This window comes from Oncorhynchus masou, chromosome 5 (assembly GCF_036934945.1).
Source record: "Oncorhynchus masou masou isolate Uvic2021 chromosome 5, UVic_Omas_1.1, whole genome shotgun sequence".
Lineage (NCBI taxonomy): Eukaryota > Metazoa > Chordata > Actinopteri > Salmoniformes > Salmonidae > Oncorhynchus > Oncorhynchus masou.
Genome location: NC_088216.1, coordinates 38796608 through 38824190, shown reverse-complemented (window position 1 = coordinate 38824190; position 27583 = coordinate 38796608). Strand labels below are relative to the sequence as shown.

General features: G+C 41.7%; 1 protein-coding gene across 4 annotated transcripts in view; it reads right to left on the bottom strand.

The window, feature by feature from the left end:
- LOC135539561 (cadherin-22-like) overlaps positions 1-27583 on the bottom strand; it is a 334240-nt gene that overhangs the window by 253127 nt on the left and 53530 nt on the right. The window lies entirely within an intron of this gene.

Sequence of the window (27583 nt, the reverse complement as noted above, 5' to 3'; positions counted from 1 at the left end):
TACTTACAAAGAGATACATCCTGCATCTGCCCCCCAGTTTCCTGGGACAAGTGTTATTAACTCTGTCATTACGGGTTGGGTGTGAGGTTAGCCACGTGCTAATATCCTGCCTGTTGTGCTGCTTGAGAGCCCTGGTGAGCTCGAAGTGGATAAGTGGCTTGGTCAAAGAAGAACCACATTGAAATGAGCGTGATTTCTCTCAATTTACCTGCCAACGCACATTTGAACCAGATTTGATCTGTGAGTATAGGTGAATGCGATAATATACAACAGATCATTCCAAAAGAAAATCAAATGTATTGCAAAGCAACAATATATTGCCTCTCATTCTTTTACCTTTTCAGAAAGCAATATGCAGTTGGGTACAGCTACCATAAAACAATACGTGACGCTCACGCGAAAACAAATACGACTCGTATGGCATACAGCACAAAGTGATTGTATACATAAGCACTGAATCAAAAAACAACACTACCGAGTTAGTGACACTTCTACTTCGACATAATGGAAAGTCAAACAGTGAGACCTTGTGTACTTGACGAAAACAAAGGAAATCCACAAGAGAAGTGTTGTTGAGCACTAACACAAGACCTTGAGGAGATTGAGTGAAGCTCATCTGATGAAACACTTCAGTATACGGAGAGCTTGTCTCCTCAGGCCTCTGACAGTTCCCTGCTTAGGTCCTGTTGTGCTGAAACAGATCCACCACATAATGGGGGTCTAAATACACCACCCAAACCCATTCCTGGGGTAGGAATGACAACCCTTTCACACCGTTTTCATTTATCTCTGTCTGTTTGTGATGGCATAATGTTTGTTCAGTGAAAGACAACACAATGTGGTCTCCGAGGTTTCAGTAGCGCTTTTCTTGACACCCAGTGTCATAACACTTTATGACATGTCATGAACATGTCATAATATGTCATAACAGCTGACATAACCTGTCATAATATGTTCATAACACTGTCATGACACATATATTTAGACCTGTTGTGATATACATTGAGTTATTTTATCACTGATTATGACACCTACATAAGAGTGCCAAAACCCACAAAACCTCCCACAGTAGTTATTTCATGGCTGATTATGACACCTATATAAGAGTGTCAAGAACCAACAATGCCTACCACACAAGGCAAAATGTTCAATTACAGCATAGCCTACGTGTTTATGTTGAATATTTTTTTTTTTACCAAATTAAATTATAATTGTAAATGCACATTCCAGTGCGTGTATACCAATGCTCTGTTGCTGAGGACTGGGATGAATGCAGGAGCATATTTCAGGAGCAGGACCAGACACCCTCTTTTTGACTGATGACTGATATAAGGGCATGAACGTGATAGGCCTATCTGGCTTATATGATTATGATGGTAATAATGCTTCTTTACAGTGTCATAAAGAGTATTTTGTCACGATTGTCGTATGAAGGAGTGGACCAAGGCGCAGCGTGGTAACGGTACATTCTTATTTATTAAAAGAATGAACACTGAACAAACGAACAAAATAACAAAACGAAACATGAAGCTATACAAACGAGTGCTGACAGGCAACTACACATAGACAAGATCCCACAAACACCAAAGGGAAATGGATACCAAAATATGATCCCCAATCAGAGACAACGATAAACAGCTGTCTCTGATTGGGAACCATATCAGGCCACAAATCACCTAGACCTACAAAACTCTAGACATACAAAACAACCTAGACAATACAAAAACTAGCGTACCCACCCAAGTCGCACCCTGACCTAACCAAAATATAAAGAAAACTGAGTTCTCAGGTCAGTGCGTGACTTCTTTCTTAGTCCGAAGTGACACAGGGCGGTCATAATGCTTCATGACAGTGTCATAAAAAAACATGAATGTAAAGAAATTATTACAACAACAATTTCAGAAAAATATTAATAATAAACATACTTCTTGGCAGACTTTTTTTGAATAAATGTGGGTTTTGACACTCTTTTGTAGGTATCATAACCAGCCATAAAATAACTCAATCTATGTCACAACAGGTGTAAATATATGGGTCATAACAGTGTTATGACCATATTATGACAGGGTATGACAAGTTATGTCAGCTGTTATGACATATTATGACATGGTTATGACTGTGTCTTAACGTGTTATGACACTAGGTGTCAAGTAAAGTGTTAATGAGGTTTCACACAAATTCAAAGTACAAACAAATAAGTAGCACAGTGGTTTTGTGTTAAAAACACACAGACTGAGGTGTAGGACACTGTTTTGTTTAGTTTTGACAGCTTAGGGAAAAAAATCACCTGGAGATGACTTTGCCGTACAGTATGATGACAATTGGATATATTTTTAGCGAATAAGTTAATTGTGGAACAATTGTACCATAAGAACTTGATCGAGCACATAAGTCAAAACAATTAAATGTGTGCCGGAAAGATAAATGAAAGCGTTGTTGGAGTGGCTCAAACATTATAACAACATGTATTTATTTTATCATGTTTTTTTGGAATGGTGGCAATGATTTAGCATGAATATAGGGGAAGCACTGCATATGACAGTTCACCATTAACAAACAGAAATCGGAACTGTCTCCATCTCTCAGTGGATCCATTCCACACCAAACCGAAAAATAACAGTTAAAATAAAATAAAATTGTATTTGTCACATACACATGGCTTGCAGATGTTAATGAGAGTGTATGGAAATGTTTGTGCTTCAGGTTATGACAGTGCAGTAATAACTAACAACTAATCTAACAATTCCCCAACAACTACCTAACACACACAAATCTAAAGGGGTGAATGAGAATATGAACATGTAAGAATATGGATGAGCGATGGTCGAGAGGCATAGTCAAGGTGCAATAGATGGTATGGAATACAGCATACACGTCATATGAGTAATGTAAGATATGTAAACATTATTAAAGTGGCATTATTTAAAATGTGTCATTGGAAAAAATGGCTAGTGATCCGCTTATTAAAGTGGCCAGTGATTCGGTCTCAATGTAGGCAGCAGCCTTTCTGAGCTAGTGATTGCTGTTTAGCAGTCTGATGGGCTTGAGATTGAAGTTGTTTTTCAGTCTCTCGGTCCTAGCTTTGATGCACCTGTACTGGCCTTGCCTTCTGGATGGTAGCGGTGTGAACAAGCAGTGGCTCGGGTGGTTGATGTCCTTGATGATCTCTTTTCCCTTCCTGTGACATTAGATGCTGTAGGTGTCACAGAGGGCAGGTAATTTGCCCCCGGTGATGCGTTGTGAATACTGCACCACCCTCTGGAGAGTCTTACGGTTGAGGTTGGTGCAGTTGCCGTACCAGGCTGTGATACAGCCCGACAGCATGCACTCGATTGTGCATCTGTAAAGGTTTGTCAGGGTTTTGGGTGACAAGCCAAATTTCTTCAGTTTATCCAGATGGGATACGGCAGTGTGCAGTGTGATGGCGATTGCGTTGTCTGTGGACCTTTTGGGGCGGTATGCAAACTGAAGTGGATCTAGGGTGTCCGGTAAGGTGAAGGTGATATGATCCTTGACTAGTCTCACAAAGCACTTCATGATGACAGAAGTGAGTGCTGCAGGGTGGTAGTCATTTAGTTCAGTTATCTTTGCCTTCTTGGGTGCAGGAACAATGGTAGCCATCTTGAAGCATGTGGGGCAACAGATTGGGATAGGAACCGATTGAATATGTCCGTGAACACACCAGAGAGCTGGTCTGCGCATGCTCTGAGGGATGCCATCTAGGCCAGCAGCCTTGCGAGCGTTAACACGTTTAAATGCTTTACTCACGTCAGCCACAGAGAAGGAGGTGCAGTACTTGGTAGTGGGCCGCAATGGTGGCACTGTATTATCCTCAAAGCAGGCAAAGAAGGTGTTTAGTTTGTTTGGTAGCCTGACGTCCGGTGTTCTTGGCGTGGCTGGTTTTGTTTTTGAAGTACATGATTTCCTGTAGACCATGCCACATACATCTTGTGTCTGAGCCGTTGAAATGTGACTTCACCTTGTGTCTGTACTGGCATTTTGCTTGTTTGATTGCCTTGCGGAGGAAATAACTACACTGTTTATTTTCAGTCATATTCCCAGACCTCTTTCCATGGATAAATGTGGTGGATTGCGCTTTCAGTTTTGCGCGAATGCTGTCATCCATCCACGGTTTCTGGTTACGGTAGGTTTTAATAGTCACAGTGGGTACAACATCTCCAATGCACTTCTTTATAAACGCACTCATAAAGTCAGCGTATAGGTCTATGTTGTTCTCTGAGGCTGATCGGAACATATCCCAGTCCGCGTGATCAAAACAATCTTGAAGTGTGGCTTCCGATTGGTCGGACCAGCGTTGAATGGTTCTCATCACTGGTACATCCTGTTTTAGTTTATGCCTATAAGACGGTAGGAGCAAGATGGCGTCGTGGTCGGATTTGCTGAAGGGAGGCCTGGGGAGGGCTTTGTATGCATCGCGGAAGTTAGAGTAACAGTGGTCGAGGATATTGCCCATGCGCGTAGGCCAATCAATATGCTGGTGGAATATAGGTAGCCTTGTTCTCAAATTTACTTTGTTAATAACATCCCCAGCTACAATAAATGCAGCCTCAGGATATAGTCCAGTGAAGTTCCTTGATAGCAGTCTTGGTGTCTGCTATCTGACTATAACTGACGAGAATTGGCCGGCATTTGATTGTAAGGAATTCTAGGTAGGGTGAACAGAAGGACTTGAGTTCACGTATGTTGATATAATTACACCATGAGTCGTTAATAATGAAGCATAGACTCCCGCACTTCCTCTTCCCAGAGAGGTGTTTATCTCTGTTGGCGCGATGCATGGAGAAGCCCGGTGGCTGAACCGATTCCGACAACATATCCCGAGAGAGCCATGTTTCCATGAAACAGAGAATGTTACAGTCTCTGATGTCTCTCTGGAAGGCAAACCTTGCTCGAATTTTGTTTACCTTGTTCTCAAGAGACTGATGATTGGCTAGTAGTATACTCATCAGCAGTGGGTGATGTACACGTCTACAGAGTCTGACCAGGTGGCCGCTTCGTCTGCCCCTTCTGCGGCGCTGTTGTTTTTGGTCGACTACTGGAATTAGATCCATTGTCCTGGGTGGTGGTCCGAATAAAGGATCCGCTTTCGGGAAAGTCGATTCCTGGTCGTAATGTTGGTAAGTTGACATTGCTCAGATATCCAATAGTTCTTCCCAGCTGTATGTAATAAGACTTAAGATTTCCTGGGATAACAATGTAAGAAATAAAAAAACTAAGAACTCAAAGTGAGGCGACCATCTCTGTCGGTACCATCAACACAGTTGATAGCATCCTATAACTAATCAACAATCATCCTGTTTAACCGCTCAACTATACTTAATAAGGAGGCCTTTTCCATGTCTACCCGAGCGCTATCTTTAGGTGACAATATCCGACAAAGGCAGATGATGGCCCATCTAATCTGTAAATCATAGAAGTAACTTCATGGCTGGTGGCTAGGATTGTCTGCACCGAAACAATATGATCAAACCCCTCTTGTGTCCTCAGCGAAGCCCTATGAACATGGGGGTATTAGACAGATCAGTGTGGAACAGCAGCCAACTGCTTTAATGAGTCTTCCTGAGGTGCTGGTTCAGAAGCCTGCTGCAGAGCTGGATAAACGCACTCGACCAAACCACAATCCCCCCGATCCTAGGACTTCCTCAGCCCCACTCAGCCTGAATCCACTATCCCCTCCTTTCTCTTCCCTCCTTCCCTCTTTTCCTCTTGCTAGACTCCCAGGCAGGGAAAGATGCTAATGGCCATCCTCCCCTAGTGGCACTGAGGATATGGAAGTGGGGCTATACAGTATAGCTGAGGCAGATTCTTCTTATTTTTCCTCTGCTTCTGCATCTTCTCTTCCTTGTCTTCTTCTGTGAAGTTATGCTGCTGTCTATCTGGTGTCGATGCTAAGCTCAATGTATGTTTCAACGATTTACAAAAAGGATGGTCATTGCATCGCTGAACCCCACCATATTTTCTTTTTTCATACTCTGTACTCTACTCACCATACAACACAGTCAAGATGGCCCATCATATTTTATTAGTTACCAGAATTGTTTGCCCATTCAAGTGCAAACAACACAAGGCCCATCTGCTCCACTGGCTGGGACATATTTGTATGATAAACAGGAAGGAGCAGGTGTTATCACCTACACTGTAATGTCTGTGAAGACAAGTGAGAGAGAGAGAGCGAGCGAGAGAGAGCGAGAGAGGGAGAGGAGAAAGACTTAAAGGCCCAGTGTAGTCAAAAATGTGATTTCATGTGGTTTATACAGTGTATATTTCCACACTATGGGGTTGGAATATTAATGAGAAATTGTGAAAATTATAATAGTCCATTTAGTGTAAGAGCAGTTTGAAAAAGCCGCCTGAAATGTCAGCCTGTTTTGGTGGGATCGAGTTTTGGCCTGCCTGGTGCCATCATCAGGCGTTAAATTAGTTAATAGACCAATAAGAAAGAGTTCCAAACCTCTGCCAATAACAGCTAGTTTTCAGTTGTTCATTCCCTACTCAGACCACTCCAGTCCTAGCAAACTTCTTGTTTGAGAAATTACTCTTTGCTAAGAAGCTATTTTTGATGATTTTTGACCATTTTCATTGAAAACATTCACACTAAGGTATTTAATTATTACCCAGAAATGATATGTGTTTTGTTCCTACTTTGAAAGATATTGATAGGTATGTAACCTCAAATTATTCTAATGTAAAACAGACATTACAGTTCTGATCACTGCATAAAATGGTGTGTACATGTAAGTCAGAATATATTTGATAATAAGAGGTAGAAACTCAGTACTGAGAAGTCCGAATAAAAGCAGAGCTGGACCACTCTTGATTAGTTGGCTCTGGAAGGTCAAGGATCTTCACACATGCTATTAGCCCCTAACACCTTGTCTATTGTCCTCATATCACACCCCAGTGCAGCTCAGCAGGCAATCTACTCCAAACATGTATTTAGTAGCCCTACATCCCACAGGAGGTCGGTGGCACCTTAATTGGGGAGGACAGGCTCATGGTAATGGCTGGAGCGGAATTAGTGGAATGGTATCAAATACAGTACCTCAAACACATGGTTTTCATGTGTTTGATGCCATTCCAGTCACTTCGTTCCAGCCATTATTATGAGCCGTCGTCTCCTCAGCAGCCTCCACTGATATAACCTAGTTCATACATTTGGAAAACATCTTAATAAGAATGATTGACTATAAAGTTAATGGAGTCTATATTCATACAATCATCCATTAAAGATCCAACATCTAATCAAACTTCAATTCAAATGTTATTTGAAGTGCATTTAAAAGAGCAACACACTTAAAAAAAACAAAAAACAAAACAAGCACGGCAAAAAAAGAGATCAAATGTTATCAAAGAACATAAAACACAAAAGGCGTCAAAAGGCGACAAATCGGATTTTAACACCTCAATCAGTTTCACAGTACAATGCAAAGTTCCATATAAAAAAACAGATAATAAAATGTAGAAAAAGTATGAGACACTTTATGAAATAAACACAAACAATGATAATTAAACATGAGCTTTTCTCTCAAATTCCCGAGGGTAGGCTCATAGCTCAACCTGATTTCTCATAGTTTAACCTCCAAGTAGCCTAATGCCTAACAAGCAGCTCTGCTTGAAACTGGTAAACTGCACTTTATACAGGCAATATGCACGGCTCTTTATAATTCAATGAACTGGAATAAACTGTGCCTTCAATGCCTTGCCCCAAACCTTAACAGGGGGCTTGAAATAATATTGATTTGGATGTTTCTGGAACCAATTTACATGAGCTATGACATGAGAAATGCCTGTGTTTTTATGTGCTGGACCAACAAGCACATCACAAGAAAACAAATATGTTACTATGCCTGGTGTTAGCTCTGCATCTGGTTGAATGCGTGGTAGGCCCATCTGTCTGTCAGTGGCGAACCACTTTGCAAGTACATATGATGAGTGAAAACATTTACTTTGATCAGTGCATATAACCTCTCACAGCATCCCTACCTTATCATTTTGTTTTGTCAGCTGTACAATGGTGAAATCCTTGTTGAGATACATGAATGTGAAGACACCATACACATCATTCCTATCTTCACTTGCTACGACAAACAGCTGTTTAGGGGGCAGGCAAATCCTTATTCTCACAGATCCTTATTCTCAATTATGTAAGTACTTGGTACCATCAGGACCTACATGTCCTGCGTTTCATCTCTCTCATGACAGATTTCTCCTTTTAGCAGTCAGTTGGCCAGAACCTGCTTTTAACCCTTTGGACAGTTAAAACTTCTCGTTAACTGAACTGAGATGCTGTGATTGTTTGTCTTCTGTGTACCTATGAAACCATTAAATGTCAACATTGTGCTCGCTCAAATGGAAACTACCAGAAACCATATACTGGACCGGAGTCCAAAACCCATTTCTTAAAGTGACTGGAGGTGCATATTTAGTGTGCAATGCTGTTTTCCATACGACCTTGCAAAGCTCTCACAGAACTGCTGCAAGTGGCAATGAGCCTCTCTAACTCGTTCCATTGTGATACATCTTGTACATTAGACGGTACAGGATTTCACAAAATCCAAATGGGCATCCTCAACAAGTCCCTTAAGAGCAAATAAGGAGTAAACGCATTTCCATTCTTGTGCATTGAAATGAGGAAACCCTGATGAGATTTTAGCGGGTTGTTGGCCTATGTCTGCAGGTGCTTTCAGTGAATCAACTTTAAGCTGAATATTTCTTAGTATTCCATCATTCAGCACACTAAAATTCTTCCCGATAGTAAAAATGTGTTTTACTGTCCCCAAAAAGATAATGCATAGGGTCCAATACAGACATGCCTATGGGTGTGAAATTATGAACATTAAAATAGCTCAGAGAATCTGGCCCCAGTTTCAGTATCTTTTGTTTCCCTCTCCGCCTTGGTCTTCGCCTGTCTCCACATAATCCCTTGCATTTTGTGAACTTCATCCCGACGTTGCAGTACATGGTTGTCCGTCCAGTGCATGACGGACTAATCTGCTTTTTCACCCCATTTCCATGGAAATGTCTGGAGGAAATCGTAACGACCTGTGTTTAGCTTGACCTGGATCTGTATTGTTGAACAGATAAGAAGTCGGTGGTGAAATCCCAAGTAGGCCACATGAAAGTTCTAAACATCACACTCACAAAAAAAACGTTTTGAATAAAAGTTTATAATAGAATAACATTGAAAATAGACAAGGGCCTGAAAGGCCCGGCAATAAAGTAACTATTATAATATATCATCGATGTACACTAGTTTTTAGTAGGAGAATAGAGAACTGGGGGACAAGATTACAAATGCTTTTACAGAGGCAACACAAATAATGATGAATACACACATAACATGTTTATCCTGCCAAAATAACTCCTGGGTCTGTTCTTGCTGCAATGGCAATCCTTCGTGAAAGGTGACTGTCTTGCTGTTATCTGTCCATTGAGTGAATTGAACATATAACTTAGCTGTACGTTCATAGTATGCCATCTTTCCCAAAGGTCTGTGGCACTTGCCACAGTCTTTCATGGGGCAAGTCCTGAGTTAGACATCATCTGCCTTGCGCTTTGAAATTATTGCGACACAGAATCTACACTGACACTCAATCTACGCTGAACAAAAATATAAACATAACATGTAAAGTGTTGGTTCGATGTTTCTGTGCTGAAATAAAATATCCCAGAAATGTTCCATATGTACTAAAAGCTTATTTCTCTCAAACCTTTTTTTTGCATTTCTCCATTACCAAGACAATCCATTCAACATACAGGTGTGGCATATCAAGAAGCTGATTATACAGCATGATCATTACACAGGTGGACCTTGTGCTGGGGACAGAAAAGGTCCACTCTAAAATGTGCAGTTTTGTCAGAGAAATTACCAAGAAACATTAAAGAATCAATAAAAATGGCCTTCTTTGGAGTAGTTGAGTATCATGAGTACAGTTAAAGGCTCAAAATGGCCAGAAACAAAGACCTTTCTTCTGAAACTCATCAGTCTATTCTTGTTCCAAGAAATTAAGGCCATTCAATGCGAGAAATTGCTAAGAAAATGAATCTCGTACAATGCTGTGTACTACTCCCTTCACAGAACAGAGGAAACTGGCTATAACCAGAATAGATTGCACAACTGAGCAATAGGACAAGAACATTAGAGTGTCTAGTTTGACAAACAGACGCCTCACAAGTCCTCAACTGGCAGCTTCATTAAACAATATCCGCAAAACACCAGCCTCAATGTCAACAGTGAAGAGGCGACTCCGGGATGCTGGCCTTGTAGGCAGAGATCCTCTGTCCAGTGTCTGTGTTCATTTGCCAATATTAATATTGAATTATTATTGGCCAGTCTGAGATATGCCTTTTTCTTTGCAACTCTGCCTAGAAGGCCAGCATCCCAGAGTTGCTTCTTCACTGTTGACGTTGAGACGGGTGTTTTGTAGACCTCCACAAGTCTGGTTCATCCTTGAGAGAAATTTCCAAACGCCTGAAGGTACCACGTTCATCTATATAAACAATAGTACGCAAGTATAAACACCATGGGACCACACAGCCGTCATACCACACAGGAAGAAGACTCCTGTCTCCTAGAGATGAACGTACTTTGGTGCAAAAACTGCAAAACAATCTCAGAACAACAGCAAAGGACCTTGTGAAGATGCTGGAGGAAACAGGTGCAAAAGTATCTATATTCACATTAAAACAAGTCCTATATTGAAATATAGCTTCAGCAAGGAAGAAGCCACTGCTTCAAAACCGCCATAAAAAAGTCAGACTACGGATTGCAACTGCACATGGGGACAAAGATCACAGTGCTTTGCTGCAGGAGGGACTGGTGCACTTCACAAAATAGATGGCATCACGAGGTTGGAAAATTATATGGATATATTGAAGAAACTTCTCAGACATCAGTCAGGGAGTTAAAGCTTGTCCCGATCAGCTCCATTGTCTTGCTGACATTGAGGGAGAGGTTGTTGTTCTGGCACTACACTGCCAGGTCTCTGATTTCCTACCTATAGTCTCATCTTCATCGTCGGTGATCAGGCCTACCACCGTTGTGTCATCAGCAAACTTAATAATGTGTTGGAATTGTGCGCTAGGCACGCAGCCCTGAGAGGCCCCCGTGTTGAGGGTCAGTGTAACGGATGTGTTGTTGCCTACCCTCACCACCTAGAGGCGGCCACAAGGAAGTCCAGTATCCAGTTGTGGAGGGAGGTGTTCAGTCCCAACGTCCTGTGTTTAATGATGAGCTTGGAGGGCACTATGGTGTTGAACGCTGAGCTGTAGTCAATGAACAGCATTCTCACCTAGGTGTTCCTTTTGTCCAGGTGGAAAAGGGCAGTATGTAGTGTGATAGAGATTGCGTCATCTGTGGATTTGTTGGGCGGTATGCAAATTGGAGTAGGTGCAGGGTGTCTGGGATGATGGTGATGATGTGAACCATAACCAGCCTTTCAAAGCTTGTGAAGGGCTACGGGGCGATCGTCATTTAGACAGGTTACCTTTGCGTTCTTGGACTGAAAGAGAGAGGCATAAGTTGTCGGACACCCTAGACAGAGCAAAGGAATGGGACCTAATAGATCGAAAGGCGGTGTCGCCAGAGACAGGAAAGTTCATAAATGTAAACCAATCCATACATTTTAAATACAGTCCTGAGTTTGAAAAGTCAAGTCTTTTCCCACAGATTTTAGTGTGTGCTTTTTTAAAACTTTGAGAATCCAGTGTTCAAGACCGTGTGTTTATTGGACAGAATAATTGATCCTCTCCTGTAATTTCACAGGCTCTGGCCAGTCGGTCAAAAGAACTCTCTGCTGAAGAGAAACAGCGATTTGAGGGGGCAACTGAAGACATGATGTCTGATGTGGAGACAAACCCCGAGGACCTGGATGCATTTTTAAGAACCTCCTCACCCTGGCGCTCCCCTGAGTTTGAGGACCTGATTGTGTCAGCAGACTGGAGAAGAATGGCCATGGGGAGAAAAAGCAATATCAGAATGAAAACCAGAGCAACTGGCCACATCCACCACAGCCCTGTCCAGAACATCGGATCGTGCAATCGACCACAGACAAGATTATTTTCACTGACTCTTCACAACTGCTTCTCAAGAGGCTTTTTGAAGCGACTGCCACGCGCTCACCCACCCTTATATACATACACGCACAGAACATTACCCTCTTATTTTTAATACTTTTATTACTTGTAGTTTTTTAAAATAAATCTCTTGATATTGTGTATTTTTTCATATATTGAGCTTGCAATTTTTTGGTTTGCAATTTCATTACTTATTTTTTGTTATTTCATTTGTATTATTATTTTATTTAATTAGAAATGTTGTATTTAATAATTTGTTTGACCTTTGAACGCTTGTTCTTTTTGGTAGGATGGGGGCAATATAGTACAATTGTAATATTTTTTTATGCAATTTTACTTATTCCATGACTTATTTTTTGGAAGGGGATATGAGAATATTTTGTTTACTTATGTCTTGACATATCTTGGATACTTTTATTTTTATTTTATTTTATTAGAGATGTTTTATAATTTGACACTTGAACACTGAAAAATAATGTTATTCCGACTGGCATGGAAGTGGCTAGAGTCTTCAGAGGTGTACGGATAATTAGTAGTCTGAAACGAGGGTATTTGGTGCAGTGGATAGACTTGACAGCGCATTCCATTGATATGTAGGGTGTTAGAGATTTGGAGAGCGGTTAAAAAACTGTTTGAAAATTGGTCTACAGTACGCTTTGAGAAAGAGACCAGCAGGGAAGCCGCCTCACACAGGGCCGGAATAAGAAATCATCGGCCCCGGGGCTTTGTTTTGTTTTTTTGGCACACTGACTTACCTAATGATGAAGATGAAGCCATAGGCTACTCACAGTGTTGGCTGGTGCACTCGCCATGCTAAAAGCCTATCACGAGATGAGCTACTTTGAATAACTGTGCTGCTGTTAACAACTCCTATTTTTTTGCTGAGGAAAACATTTTTCATTTGTTTTTACAGACAGATTAGTCTTCTCTTTTCAGCAGTAGGTATTTGATTTCCAAACTGTACGCATTTCCCGTGATTGTATTTTGAAATCTGCTAAATACAGCTGCAAACAACCATAGAAATATAATCCATAGATTGTAATTCCCATTCAAGTCAGAACTGGCTTCCATTGCTAGTGTACCCATGAGTCCAATTGCCAGGGTAAGAGGTTACAAAACCTTTCTATGGATTATACTCTATGTCTATAGCCACAATGCAACAAGCTGTAGGCCTATATTTGGCGCACATGCTGCTCAAACTGTGGCCTTCCCGACTGTAGGCATACCGGTAACTGCCAAAATAAAGAAAACGCTTGAGTTAACGAGGGATACAAAGTATATACTATATTATGACGTGGGTACATTTTCCTGGCATGGTTTAGGTCCACTTGTAGAACCTTTGCCAAGGCGCATTGAAACTGTTTTGGCAGCTCGTGGTGGCCCAACACCCTTTTACGACACTTTATGTTGGTGTTTGCTTTATTATGGCAGATACCTGTATGTGCTTGTGATAAAAATGAATCATTTACATTTACATTTAAGTCATTTAGCAGACGCTCTTATCCAGAGCGACTTACAAATTGGTGAATTCACCTTCTGACATCAGTGGAACAGCCACTTTACAATAGTGCATCTAAATCATTTAAGGGGGGGTGAGAAGGATTGGTTTATCCTATCCTAGGTATTCCTTGAAGAGGTGGGGTTTCAGGTGTCTCCGGAAGGTGGTGATTGACTCCGCTGTCCTGGCGTCGTGAGGGAGTTTGTTCCACCATTGGGGGGCCATTGGGGGGCCAGAGCAGCGAACAGTTTTGACAGTTTTATTTTTTTAAATAAACGACTTATCCTCTGTGGTTAAATTATGCTCTCTGGTGTGTTTTCAACATTGACAGCTGTGGTTGGATAAAAAAAATGATTTATGATCTTTTTTTTGCATCCTCTTGGGCCCCCCTCGAGCCTGGGCCTAGGGACTTAGGCCCCGGTAAGCCCATGGCCTCACAAGTGTCTGAGCAAAGCTTTCAGACCAAACGCACCCCTATCCCCAATGAATACCACTTCATACACATCTCAATCAATCAAAACTTTCATTCAACATGCTTGCATGTATAGCACTGTGTGAGAACATTTACGAGGTCACACAAGGCATTGCCAGATACACTGTAAAAAAAATAATAGTTTCAACTAATTCATTATTTCATTATTAAGGAAGTGGAACTGCAGCCTTTTTAAGTTTACTTGAAGTGTAACCTGAATGTAACATTTTTAGTTGGCCAAAACCGAGCTCCAACTTCAGAAAACGTACACAAAAAAATCAGTCAACTTAAAATGATGTATTTGCTCAACTTGTCTCATGGTACAAGTTTTTATCGTCACGTGCACTAGTACAGTGAAACGCCTTTCTTGCTTGCTCTTTATGTTTATTCAACTATAAATAATTATTGTGTCATTTTAACAATAAAGGGCAGTGCAACTGGTTACACAGACACACAAACAGTTATTTTAACATACAATGTTTTCAACTTACATATTTGACACGTTGACATACATGATTCTCTCATCATCGATTTGATTTTCAGCAATTTTCAGGTTTTCTGTATAGTATTCTTATGTTGATGGGGCATATGACTCTGTTTTAATATTACTCATTAATCACTATGACAAATACATTTGTTTTAGTTGAGTGTATTTTAACAGAGCTGAGATTTACTTTGAAGTGAAAATGTCATTGACGCAGACATGGTGGCATAACTGGAAGATCAGTATGCCGTGGACCGAGAGATTGTAAGTTCAAATCCCAGGTTAGGTCATCTTGAATAATAACTGTATAAATGAACATGCACAACGTAATCATGTATGTCAATGTGTGTTAAATATGTAAGTTGAAATCATTGTATGTCAAAAGCATTGTTTGTGTGTGTATAATAAGTTCCACAGCCTTTTTTAGTTAAGATGTCCAAATAATAATTTCTCGTTGAATGAACATATGACATAAGTTGAGCAAACAGATCATTTAAGTTGACAGAAATGTTCACATTTTGGAGCTAACTAAAAATTGTAAATTCAGTTAACACTTTGATCGAAAAGTTGAGTAAACTAAAAAAGGATGTGGAACCAGTTACTTAATAATTGTCACGCCCAGACCATAGAGAGCCATTGTTTCTCTATGGTGTAGTAGGGGGTGATCTAGTATATCTATGTCTATGTTGTGTTCAAGTTTCTTTTTCTATGTTGGTGTTTTGTATGATTCCCAATTAGAGGCAGCTAGAAATCGTTGTCTCTAATTGGGGATCTTATTTAAGTAGTTATTTTCCCACCTGTGTTTGTGGGATCTTGTTTATGTGTATTTGCCTGTGAGCACTCCATTGTCTTCACGTTTCGTTCATTCCTTTTGTGCGTTTTCAGTTAATAAACATGTGGAAACCATACGACGTTGCACCTTGGTCCGATAATTCTTATGACGAACGTGACAATAATTAGCTGAAACTACTATAATTTCTGTACAGTGTAAGAGTAGGAACCAACCAAAGAGAAACGCGTTCAGTGATATCAATATAATTTATGAACTCAAATTCCCCAAAAAATAATAAACTCCTGCAAATTCAATCAGCAGTGTATGTACTGCGCATATCAAAGAGAAAGGGAAAAAAACTGACATAAAAGGCCAAGAGATTTGAAAGTTCTGAACTTCAAACATCTCCTGATTTTCATCAAACGGCTTCCAACACACAGACTAACGGAAAGAAAGGATGAAAAAGCATTATTTACCACAAGAAAGAGAGCCGGGAAGAGAAAGAAAAATTCCCTTGCCTTTTCAAATAGCACACCGAGATCTCACCAGGAAGTGGACACAGAAATAAAACATGGGTAGTATGACATGACGGTATCTTGTACAGAGAGAATAGTGCTTCACATTAGCGTGCTAAGGGAGCGAGGGGAAGGAAAGATATATACTTTATCCTACTCTTGTATTGGAGTTGTATCGGATTTAGGAGTTCTGTGTGCCTGTATGCATGTGCGTGCATGTGGGCACAAACACATTCTAAAAAAGTTGTTAATACTGTATGTCTGCTCTACAATATAATCTACAGCCATAATTTCCTCCAGTCAGTGATTTAGCTATTCTGCTGATAGCACAGAGCAGTAGGCTAAACTACATTAATACATGAGAATAAAGTTAGCTATTGATTGATCTGCAGCCTAAAAGCATTTTTCATAAAAGACAAAAAGGTACTTCTGACAGTCTGTTGTACAATAGGATCTAAAGTTAGACACTTCAAAAAGACCCATTGAAATCCAAAATGTTTGAATCACGAGAGCTCGACAATTAGATGTCCTTTTCTCATTCTGCTTTTTACGATGCAACAATGGATGACATTTAGGCAAAAAAAAATCTCAGCATAAACTTCAATTCCAACAATAGCTAGGTTTCCTTCCAATTGGCGACAGATTTCAATATTAAAAAATATGCATAAAAACAATATGAGCCTCTTCCCATCAGAGATGTCTTTCCATTAAATTGACTTGTGGCGGATAAGTCTGTGCGTGATAACGTAGTACACATAAAAATAACTTCTGCGGTTCAATTCACCTGTATCCCCCAAAAAATTAAAAAAATTAAATGGGGTTCCATCGCAATGTTTTACTGATGGTTTTGTCCAATTTATTGTTGTTGCTATATATCAAATGTGCCCACTTTCGTCTTCACGTGTACTTTGGCCAACAGCTCGCAGATACACTATACAGTGCAGGTAGGCTAGCCTACATGATGAGATTACCATGGATAAAAGAGCTAAATAATTTTTTATCTGTGAAACGGCAGCCAAGCATTGGTCATCATGTCACCAGAATAAGACCCTCAATATTTAATGGAAAGGAGCATCAAGCTCATCACCGTGCACTTTCGGCACCCTGTGACGTTCATCGTAATTTATTTAATATGTAGCCTAATAAACTGCATGTTTTCCCGCGTCGTAGTGCTAGGACCACACAACATATTATCGCGTGACTCCAAGTTTACTTCAATATGATGGTTATTATATCAATACTTCCTCATAAAGACGATTTCCACCACCATTTCTTACATACATTAATTTTACAGACATAAAAAGTTCCCACCTTGTCTAGTGTGTTTTGTCGACCTTTGGAAAGTTTAGCGCCACATTTACTTTTTCCATCAGGCCTGTCCTGCCATTTTTATCTGGTGTACTTTAGTCGCATAAAAAGGTTGGCTGGAAACCTGGCTATTGTTGAGCAATCATGTCACGCCTACTCCCGCTCCCTCTCTCCAGTGCTCGACATCGCCGGTCTAATAACCACTAGCCCTGGCAACCATTATTACGCACACCTGCTCCCCACCATTATGCACACCTGCTCCCCTTTATTACACACACCTGGACTCCATCATCACCTCGATTACCTTCCTTTCATTTAGCCCTCAGTAGCCTCAGTAATAAGGCATTATTGGTTTGTTTTCAAGTTCAGTACGCATCTCCTGTTTTGTTAATTTGACTTGCATCTTTATTATTGAATTCCCCTTCTCCTTCTGCACCTGCTTCCTGACCCCCTGTGTATACGTGAAAAATAATCTCATGCCCACACTGATGTAGCTTTTTTAACGAACAGCACATCCACGCTGACATGCGACTTTAGAGCAATTATAATCTCCATTATGTCGACATGTACCTGGGTCCAATTATGCTTCAAAATGTCCAAAAAGAGGAGACAGGGAAAAGACATACACTTCCCGTCCACATCACTCTTAAAATAAGCTAATAGACACACTATACTGTTGTTCAGGTTAGTTATCATTGTTTTAGTTCACAATGGAGCGCCTAGTTCCACTCTTCATACCCCTGATACCTCCTTTGTCCCACCCCCCACACATGCGGTGACCTCACCCATTACAACTAGCATGTCCAGAGATACAACCTCTCTCATCATCACCCAGTGCCTGGGCTTACCTCCGCTGTACCCGCACCCCACCATACCCCTGTCTGCGCATTATGCCCTGAATATATACTACCATGCCCAGAAACCTGCTCCTCTTATTCTCTGTCCCCAATGCTCTAGGCGACCAGTTTTGATAGCCTTCAGCCGCACCCTCATACTACTCCTTCTGTTCCGCGGGTGATGTGGAGGTAAACCCAGGCCCTGCATGTCCCCAGGCAACCTCATTTGTTGACTTCTGTGATCGAAAAAGCCTTGGTTTCATGCATGTCAACATCAGAAGCCTCCTCCCTAAGTTTGTTTTACTCACTGCTTTAGCACACTCTGCTAACCCTGATGTCCTTGCCGTGTCTGAGTCCTGGCTCAGGAAGGCCACCAAAAATTCTGAGATTTCCATACCCAACAATAACATCTTCCGTCAAGATAGAACTGCCAAAGGGGGAGGAGTTGCAGTCTACTGCAGAGATAGCCTGCAAAGTAATGTCATTCTTTCCAGGTCCATACCCAAACAGTTCGAACTACTAATTTTGAAAATTACTCTCTCCAGAAATAAGTCTCTCACTGTTGTTCTTTTAGGTGACCTAAACTGGGATATGCTTAACACCCCGGCAGTCCTACAATCTAAGCTAGATGCCCTCAATCTCACACAAATCATCAAGGAACCCACCAGGTACAACCCTAACTCTGTAAACAAGGGCACCCTCATAGACGTCATCCTGACCAACTGGCCCTCCAGATACACCTCCGCTGTCTTCAACCAGGATCTCAGCGATCACTGCCTCATTGCCTGTATCCGCTACGGAGCCGCAGTCAAACGACCACCCCTCATCACTGTCAAACGCTCCCTAAAACACTTCTGTGAGCAGGCCTTCCTAATCGACCGGGCCCGGGTATCCTGGAAGGACATTGACCTCATCCCGTCAGTTGAGGATGCCTGGTCATTCTTTAAAAGTAACTTCCTCACCATTTTAGATAAGCATGCTCCGTTGAAAAAATGAAGAACCAGGAACAGATACAGCCCTTGGTTCACTCCAGACCTGACTGCCCTCGACCAGCACAAAAACATCCTGTGGCGGACTGCAATAGCATCGAATAGTCCCGCGATATGCAACTGTTCAGGGAAGTCAGGAACCAATACACGCAGTCAGTCAGGAAAGCTAAGGCCAGCTTCTTCAGGCAGAAGTTTGCATCCTGTAGCTCCAACTCCAAAAAGTTCTGGGACACTGTGAAGTCCATGGAGAACAAGAGCACCTCCTCCCAGCTGCCCACTGCACTGAGGCTAGGTAACACGGTCACCACCGATAAATCCATGATTATCGAAAACTTCAACAAGCATTTCTCAACGGCGGGCCATGCCTTCCACCTGGCTACTCCAACCTCAGCCAACAGCTCCGCCCCCACCGCAGCTTCTCGCCCAAGCCCTTCCAGGTTCTCCTTTACCCAAATCCAGATAGCAGATGTTCTGAAAGAGCTGCAAAACCTGGACCCGTACAAATTAGCTGGGCTTGACAATCTGGACCCTCTATTTCTGAAACTATCCGCCGCCATTGTCGCAACCCCTATTACCAGCCTGTTCAACCTCTCTTTCATATCGTCTGAGATCCCCAAGGATTGGAAAGCTGCCGCAGTCATTCCCCTCTTCAAAGAGGGAGACACCCTGGACCCAAACTGTTACAGACCTATATCCATCCTGCCCTGCCTATCTAAGGGCTTCGAAAGCCAAGTCAACAAACAGGTCACTGACCATCTCGAATCCCACTGTACCTTCTCCGCTGTGCAATCTGGTTTCCGAGCCGGTCACGGGTGCACCTCAGCCACACTCAAGGTACTAAACAATATCATAACCGCCATCGATAAAAGACAGTACTGTGCAGCCGTCTTCATCGACCTTGCCAAGGCTTTCGACTCTGTCAATCACCATATACTTATCGGCAGACTCAGTAGCCTCGGTTTTTCGGATGACTGCCTTGCCTGGTTCACCAATTACTTTGCAGACAGAGTTCAGTGTGTCAAATCGGAGGGCATGCTGTCCGGTCCTCTGGCAGTCTCTATGGGGGTGCCACAGGGTTCAATTCTCGGGCCGACTCTTTTCTTTGTATATATCAATGATGTTGCTCTTGCTGCGGGCGATTCCCTGATCCACCTCTACGCAGACGACACCATTCTATATACTTCCGGCCCGTCCTTGGACACTGTGCTATCTAACCTCCAAACGAGCTTCAATGCCATACAACACTCCTTCCGTGGCCTCCAACTGCTCTTAAACGCTAGTAAAACCAAAAGCATGCTTTTCAACCGATCGCTGCCTGCACCCGCATGCCCGACGAGCATCACCACCCTGGATGGTTCCGACCTTGAATATGTGGACACCTATAAGTACCTAGGTGTCTGGCTAGACTGTAAACTCTCCTTCCAGACTCATATCAAACATCTCCAATCGAAAATCAAATCAAGAGTCGGCTTTCTATTCCGCAACAAAGCCTCCTTCACTCACGCCGCCAAACTTAACCTAGTAAAACTGACTATCCTACCGATCCTCGACTTCAGCGATGTCATCTACAAAATTGCCTCCAACACTCTACTCAGCAAACTGGATGCAGTTTATCACAGTGCCATCCGTTTTGTCACTAAAGCACCTTATACCACCCACCACTGCGACTTGTATGCTCTAGTCGGCTGGCCCTCGCTGCATATTCGTCGCCAGACCCACTGGCTCCAGGTCATCTACAAGTCCATGCTAGGTAAAGCTCCGCCTTATCTCAGTTCACTGGTCACGATGGCAACACCCATCCGTAGCACGCGCTCCAGCAGGTGTATCTCACTGATCATCCCTAAAGCCAACACCTCATTTGGCCGCCTTTCGTTCCAGTACTCTGCTGCCTGTGACTGGAACGAATTGCAAAAATCCCTGAAGTTGGAGACTTTTATCTCCCTCACCAACTTCAAACGTGCTATCTGAGCAGCTAATCGATCGCTGCAGCTGTACATAGTCCATTGGTAAATAGCCCACCCATTTTCACCTACCTCATCCCCACACTGTTTTTATTTATTTACTTTTCTGCTCTTTTGCACACCAGTATCTCTACCTGTACATGACCATCTGATCATTTATCACTCCAGTGCCAATCTGCAAAATTGTAATTATTCGCCTACCTCCTCATGCCTTTTGCACACAATGTATATAGACTCCCCTTTTTTGTACTGTGTTATTGACTTGTTAATTGTTTACTCCATGTGTAACTCTGTGTTGTCTGTTCACACTGCTAAGCTTTATCTTGGCCAGGTCGCAGTTGCAAATGAGAACTTGTTCTCAACTAGCCTACCTGGTTAAATAAAGGTGAGAAAAAAATAAAATAAAATAAATAAATTAGAGACTACTTCAAATATGCTAGCAGATAATTCACTATGACATCCAATATTAGATAAGTTGTAACAGTGTAGGTGACCAATATACACTACCGTTCAAAAGTTTGGGGTCATTTAGAAATGTCAATGTTTTTTAACAAAAAGCACATTTCTTCTGCTTAAATTGGTCAGAAATACAGTGTAAACATTGTTAGCATTGTAAATGATTATTGCAGCTGGAAATGGCAGATTTTTAATGAAATATCTTCATTGGCGTTGTGACGGATGAATCAGAATTAGTTGGGTAACAGATAATTAAGATGTCTTATCTGCATAATATGCTCATGTGATATACTTGTTATTAGAATGTATCCCTCCGGACTCTGGTGTTGGCAGTTGCACTTCTTCCCTCAGCTGGGGCTCAGTCACCTGGGGCCCAGAGGGGAGAGGTCAGGCTTGTCTTTCACATGTCCCTGGTGCTATGCAGAATACCAGTAAGAGAAGAGGACAGGAGGGAACATTGTCTTCATATGTGAATGTGTCTTTACCTATTCTTAAACCATGACAATGATCCCAAACACACCGCCCGGGCAACGAAGGAGTGGCTTCGTAAGAAGCATTTCAAGGTCCTGGAGTGGCCTAGCCAGTCTCCAGATCTCAACCCCATAGAAAATCTTTGGAGGGAGTTGAAAGTCCGTGTTGCCCAGCGACAGCCCCAAAACATCACTGCTCTAGAGGAGATCTGCATGGAGGACTGGGCCAAAATACCAGCAACAGTGTGTGAAAAGCTTGTGAAGAATTACAGAAAATGTTTGACCTCTGTCATTGCCAACAAAGGGTATATAACAAAGTATTGAGAAACTTTTGTTATTGACCAAATACTTACATTTGCAAATAAATTCATAAAAAATCCTACAATGTGATTTTCTGGATTTTGTTCTTCTCATTTTGTCTGTCATAGTTGAAGTGTACCTATGATGAAAATTACAGGCCTCTCTCATCTTTTTACGTGGGAGAACTTGCACAATTGGTGGCTGACTAAATACTTTTTTGCCCAACTGTAATTTATAGCGAATGCTATCTGGCTATGGGATACTCCTTTCTCATTTAAAAAGTCTCACCTTGTGACCCATTCTATATATCTGTTGTTCATCAAGTAGGTTGAAAGGAGTGTATCTTGGCTATAATAGACCTTTGTACTTTTGTCTTGGGGCTTTTCAATGGATCATCAGAAACGGTGATTCGTTGAAATGCCATTGCTATTGCAAAGCTCTCATTATTAAAGATTTAGTTTAAGTATAACTCTGACTTGTGTGATAAGTTTGTCTCTCCTCATTTGATAGTAAAGAAATGTACCACCACAGCGTTGAGGCCCATTATCAGCAACCATCACTCCTGTGTTCCCAATGGTACGTTGTTGTAGCTAATCTAAGTTTATAATTTTAAAAGGCTAATTCATCATTAGAAAACCCTTTTGCAATTATGTTAGCACAGCTGAAAACTGTTGTTCTGGTTAAAGAAGCAATAAAACTGGCCTTCTTAGACTAGTTGAGTATCTGGAGCATCAACATTTGTGGGTTCAATTACAGGCTCAAAATGTCCAGAAAGACATTTCTTCTAAAACTCATCAGTCTACTCTTGTTCTGAGAAATGAAGGCTATTCCATGCGCTGTGCACTACTCCAGCGCAAACTGGCACCGAGGTCCCGGTGCACAATTGAGCAAGAGGACAAGTACATTAGTGTCTAGTTTGAGAAACACACACCTCACAAGTCCTCAACTGGCAGCTTCATTAAATAGTACCCGCAAAACACCAGTCTCAATGTCAACAGTGAAGAGGCGACTCTGGGACGCTGGCCTTGCAAAGAAAAAGTCATATCTCAAAATGGCCAATAAAAATAAAATATTAAGATGGGCAAAAGAACACAGACACTGGACAGAGGAATTATACCTAGAAGGCCAGCATCCCGGAGTCACCTCTGTTGACATTGAGACACTGTATTTCTAATCAATTTGATGTTATTTTAATGGACAACGGCCACTCTCATTCTCTAGAGACTAACGCCAGCCATAGGCCTATGTGCCATTTGAGAGCTGAAATGGTGCATGCTAAATCAAAAGACGTTAGTGCCCATGTCATTGAATAGCGGAAATGACCAGGCTCCCATTCATTCCCATGCCAGAAAGTGGCATTTTAGCTAAGCCACTAGCCAACTGCCCAAAAAGGGCTCACATATTCAAGCATGGAGTAGTAAAATCACAAAATATGTTGTTATAAACAAGCAATAAAACCTTATATAACATTTAGATAATATAAAGGATTATAGATAATATAAAGGAGTTTCCATATATGACACATTTTAAGTACAATGAAGATGCCATCTTAATAAGATTCCCAGGGGCACAAAAGAAATGTAAATCATATGAAAGGCCGTCACCTTGAATTAATTTTCTGCTCTGTGTCAATGGGTTGGAAGACTCTCAGCAACACCCTTGAGATAAATCTTCCCGGCTGGCTTTTGCCCAACACAAATCTTGTTTCTGGATGTAATGTGTTGAGTAGTAATTATTATTTGGGCGCCATGGAAAGCAAAGCAAGGCAGCACGTTATCACGGGATGACATGGAACTAATTTCCTAAAGCAAAGAATGAGTTCCCTTCACAATTATCAATTTAGACAGCCTAAAGGCAGACATTTTTACCTCAACTCCCCATTTCCCCAGAGGGAGATAGCCTATTCTTGTTACTACTCATAACTCTTAAGGAGTGAATATGGGTTCTTTGATCACTGGGTATTGTTCATTTAAGTCTCCAGATAGTTTAATTAGTTAAGCATTAGCTATTAATTCCACATACATTAGGCTAATTCTGAAGTCAATATCCCTAGCATGCCAGAGTTTCTTGAATTCAAACCTATGCTATTCAATAGATCACACAATGGAGGTCAGTGTTGAAACTCAATGTGCTTATGGGATGTTACATCCACAGATGATTACATCCCTCACTTCTCTTAAGTTGAGCTATTACAGTAACAATGTCTTGTCATGTTTTGAATTACTTTTTAGGGAAACACAGGCTGTATCACATCCGGACGTGATTGGGAGTCCCACGGGCGGAGCTCAATTGGCCCAGTGTCGTCCGGATTTGGCCGGGTTAGGCCGTCATTGTAAATAAGAATTTGTTCTTAACTGACTTGCCCTAGTTAAATAAAGGACCCTTCACATACTCAAAATGCTCAAAGTTTCACTGTATTCATGCATAATATATGACAACAAAGTTTTGAAGATGGAACCAAATGCTCTGTATTCAATGTAAAACAAGGTGTTGTTTCAACAAGCAGCAGTCTCTGGACACAAATGTTGTTGATTTATAAGTATGACATCCAATTCTAACATTGTCGGCTGGGTTAACAAGAGGCTTAACAGAGAACACACAAAAAATAGCCATTGGCAGCCAATTAATTATATTTTGCAGCTATATATAGTTTGGCCCCTCAAATAAAAGTCTTAATTTTCACTTTGCCTTCCAATATAGGATTGTACAAATTGGCTATTTTTGTTAGAAATGATTCTGTACAGAGGAAGTCATTTTAGACCAACTCCAGTTGTTGTGATTATTGGTCAGTGTTGGCCACAGAGAGCCATGCGACTTGGTGAGAGTGGGCAAGCTGACAGCAAATCAAAACCAAACTCTGATGCATAGTGACCTGTGTTCAAAGAATGCCCTGTCTTCCTCCCCTCTCCTCTCTTTCCCTTTCCTCTCCACCCTCTCTTCCCTTCCCTCAATCGCCTAGCCGCAGATGAATGTGTTTGACAAACCACTGAGCAAGAAAAGGCATTAATTGCTACTCAAAGCAGAGGGCTATCATGGGAGCCCTTGTTTGGAGAAAATTGCACATCTTCAGACCCGCAAGGCAGCAGCAGGCAGGGATGGCAGTACATTGTTATAGAGAGTACTCTCCAAATGCCGTATTGGCCGCAACTGAAAAGGGAAGAGAGGCTTGGGCCTGGATGGGCAACACGTAGGGGCTACACTACGGATCAGCTGGCATTGGCCCCCACTTTGTCGACAATGGCCTAATCAGCAAATGACATGATGATCCAGCTTACAGTGGCAGTTTGACAAAGAGGCTGTGTTCCAGTCACTCCTACACAACACTGGGTCTCATCCTTCCCTTGCGTGTGTGTCCTTGTGTTTGTGTGTGTGTGTGTCCGTCTGCGCAAGCTTAACATTCAGCCCAAGAGTGTACATAACGCACACGCTTTTGCTCAATTTCTTGTAATTTCTCTGAATGAACTGGAGAATGAAGGTAATTTACCTAAATTGTTCCTTCCTGACCACACAAACAGGCTTGGGATGTTGACTTTTTTGTCAACACATCTTGGATACGATAACTCAAGCTACTTTATCTAGGTTTTCAAAAATAATGACAATCAAGAGCTATTATTACTTTTAAGTTGTCTTTGAGTTGTCCCAATTGAATGGCTTTGGGTTTTGTGCAATTATAGTGTCCAAGTCTATGTAGCTAATTATAACATCCAAGCTGAAAGCTAAGGAAGATATTTGTTGAATATGGGTGGCAGGTAGCCTAGTGGATAGAGCGTTGGGCCTGTAACCAAAAGGTTGCTGGTTTGAATCTCCGAGTTGACAAGGTAAAAATCTGATGTTCTACCCCTGAACAAGGCAGTTAACCTGGTAGGCTGTCATTTTAAATAAGAATTTGTTCTTACTGACTTGCCTAGTTAAATAATATATATTTTTATAACAGTGCCTCCTTGCTGTGCTTTCCTTAATTACAAAGCATGCCATTAGTTAGAGAATTCCCATTAGATCCCATCAGTAATCTGAATTGATGCACTGAAAGACATAGTCCATTGAACTGCAACTGCACCTCTTCTATGTAACATCTTGCTTAGATGTTACTGGGCAATGCGTAGGGGCTACAGTAACAGGGGCTCAGTAACATCTATTCCCCTGCCTTAGGGTACAGCCCGGAGGAGGCTGGTGGGAGGAGTTATAGGAGGATGGGCTCATTGTAAATGGAACAAAGTCCACATGTTTGATGTTTTTGACACCATTTTTGATACCATTCCAAATATTCCATTCCAGTCTTCACAATGAGCCTGTCCTCCTATAGCTCCTCCCACCAGCCTCCGCTGGTACTGTACAGCCTCACTGAGACCCATCAACACGCATGAAATCGTATATGACGTACTGTTTTTGTCCATCAAAAGTACTATTTTCAGAAAAGACGGACAATTTATTTTCTTTGTCTGACAATCAACTCTCGTTTTCATTCATCTGGCAACGGATAAGGACTACCATTGATAAAGCATTTGCTCCATCCAAAGTTGTATGACACAAAATACCCAATATGACCACAGCCTTTAGTGTTCAAACAAACATGGTCACCATCTCTGTCACGTCATATCGACGCACAGTCCATTAAACTGAAACTACACCTCCCGGTAACTCATACTCCCATGGCACTTACTAGTGTTCGCACAAACATAGCAGCTGACTTCATAATCATATCATCCCAGTGAAGCTGCCTCGTCTAGAGTGGCTGTCGGAGTGGCAAACATCAACCTCACCTGTAATTAGAGGCAAGCCAAATTGCACCGGAGATTATGACTGATGCATGAAAAAGAGGTGTTAGGCAAAGGTCTCCGATATTAACTCTTGACTAGGTTTGCCAGATAAGGAACATGCAATTTTCTACCCCTGATCGAATGTTTGAGTGCTCAACTCTGTGTAAATAACCTGGAGCTGAATAGAAGCGGCTGCCCTGGAATAGTTGCAGCCAGATTCTCCTTAATGAATGGGCGGCCATGGTTCTGCCTGGTTAATTATTCAGGAATGACCGGCGACGCTAAGTCAAAAGGGTTCCGACCACAAGTGATACCAGTTGGACAATTTTGCAATTTTGTTCAATGTGTGTGTTTTCTCTATTACAGTATGTGTCATCATTGTGTTGTGTGTATTTGAAGAGATATAGACTGTGTGAGAAGGAGGATGGAATGCTGAAGGTAAAGGTTCATTTTGGATGACTTTGCGGTGTTGACAGCTGCTGAAATGTTGCTGCCTAGGCTCCAGACTGTGGCTGCATCACAAATGGCACCTGTGCTTCCCAAATGGCACTCTATTCCATATTTAGTCCCTTACTTTTCACCAGGGCGTATAAGGCTCTGGTCAAAAGTAGTGCACTAAATACCATTTGGGACGCAGCCTTTGGTCTGACAGGTGAAGATGGTGTGCAA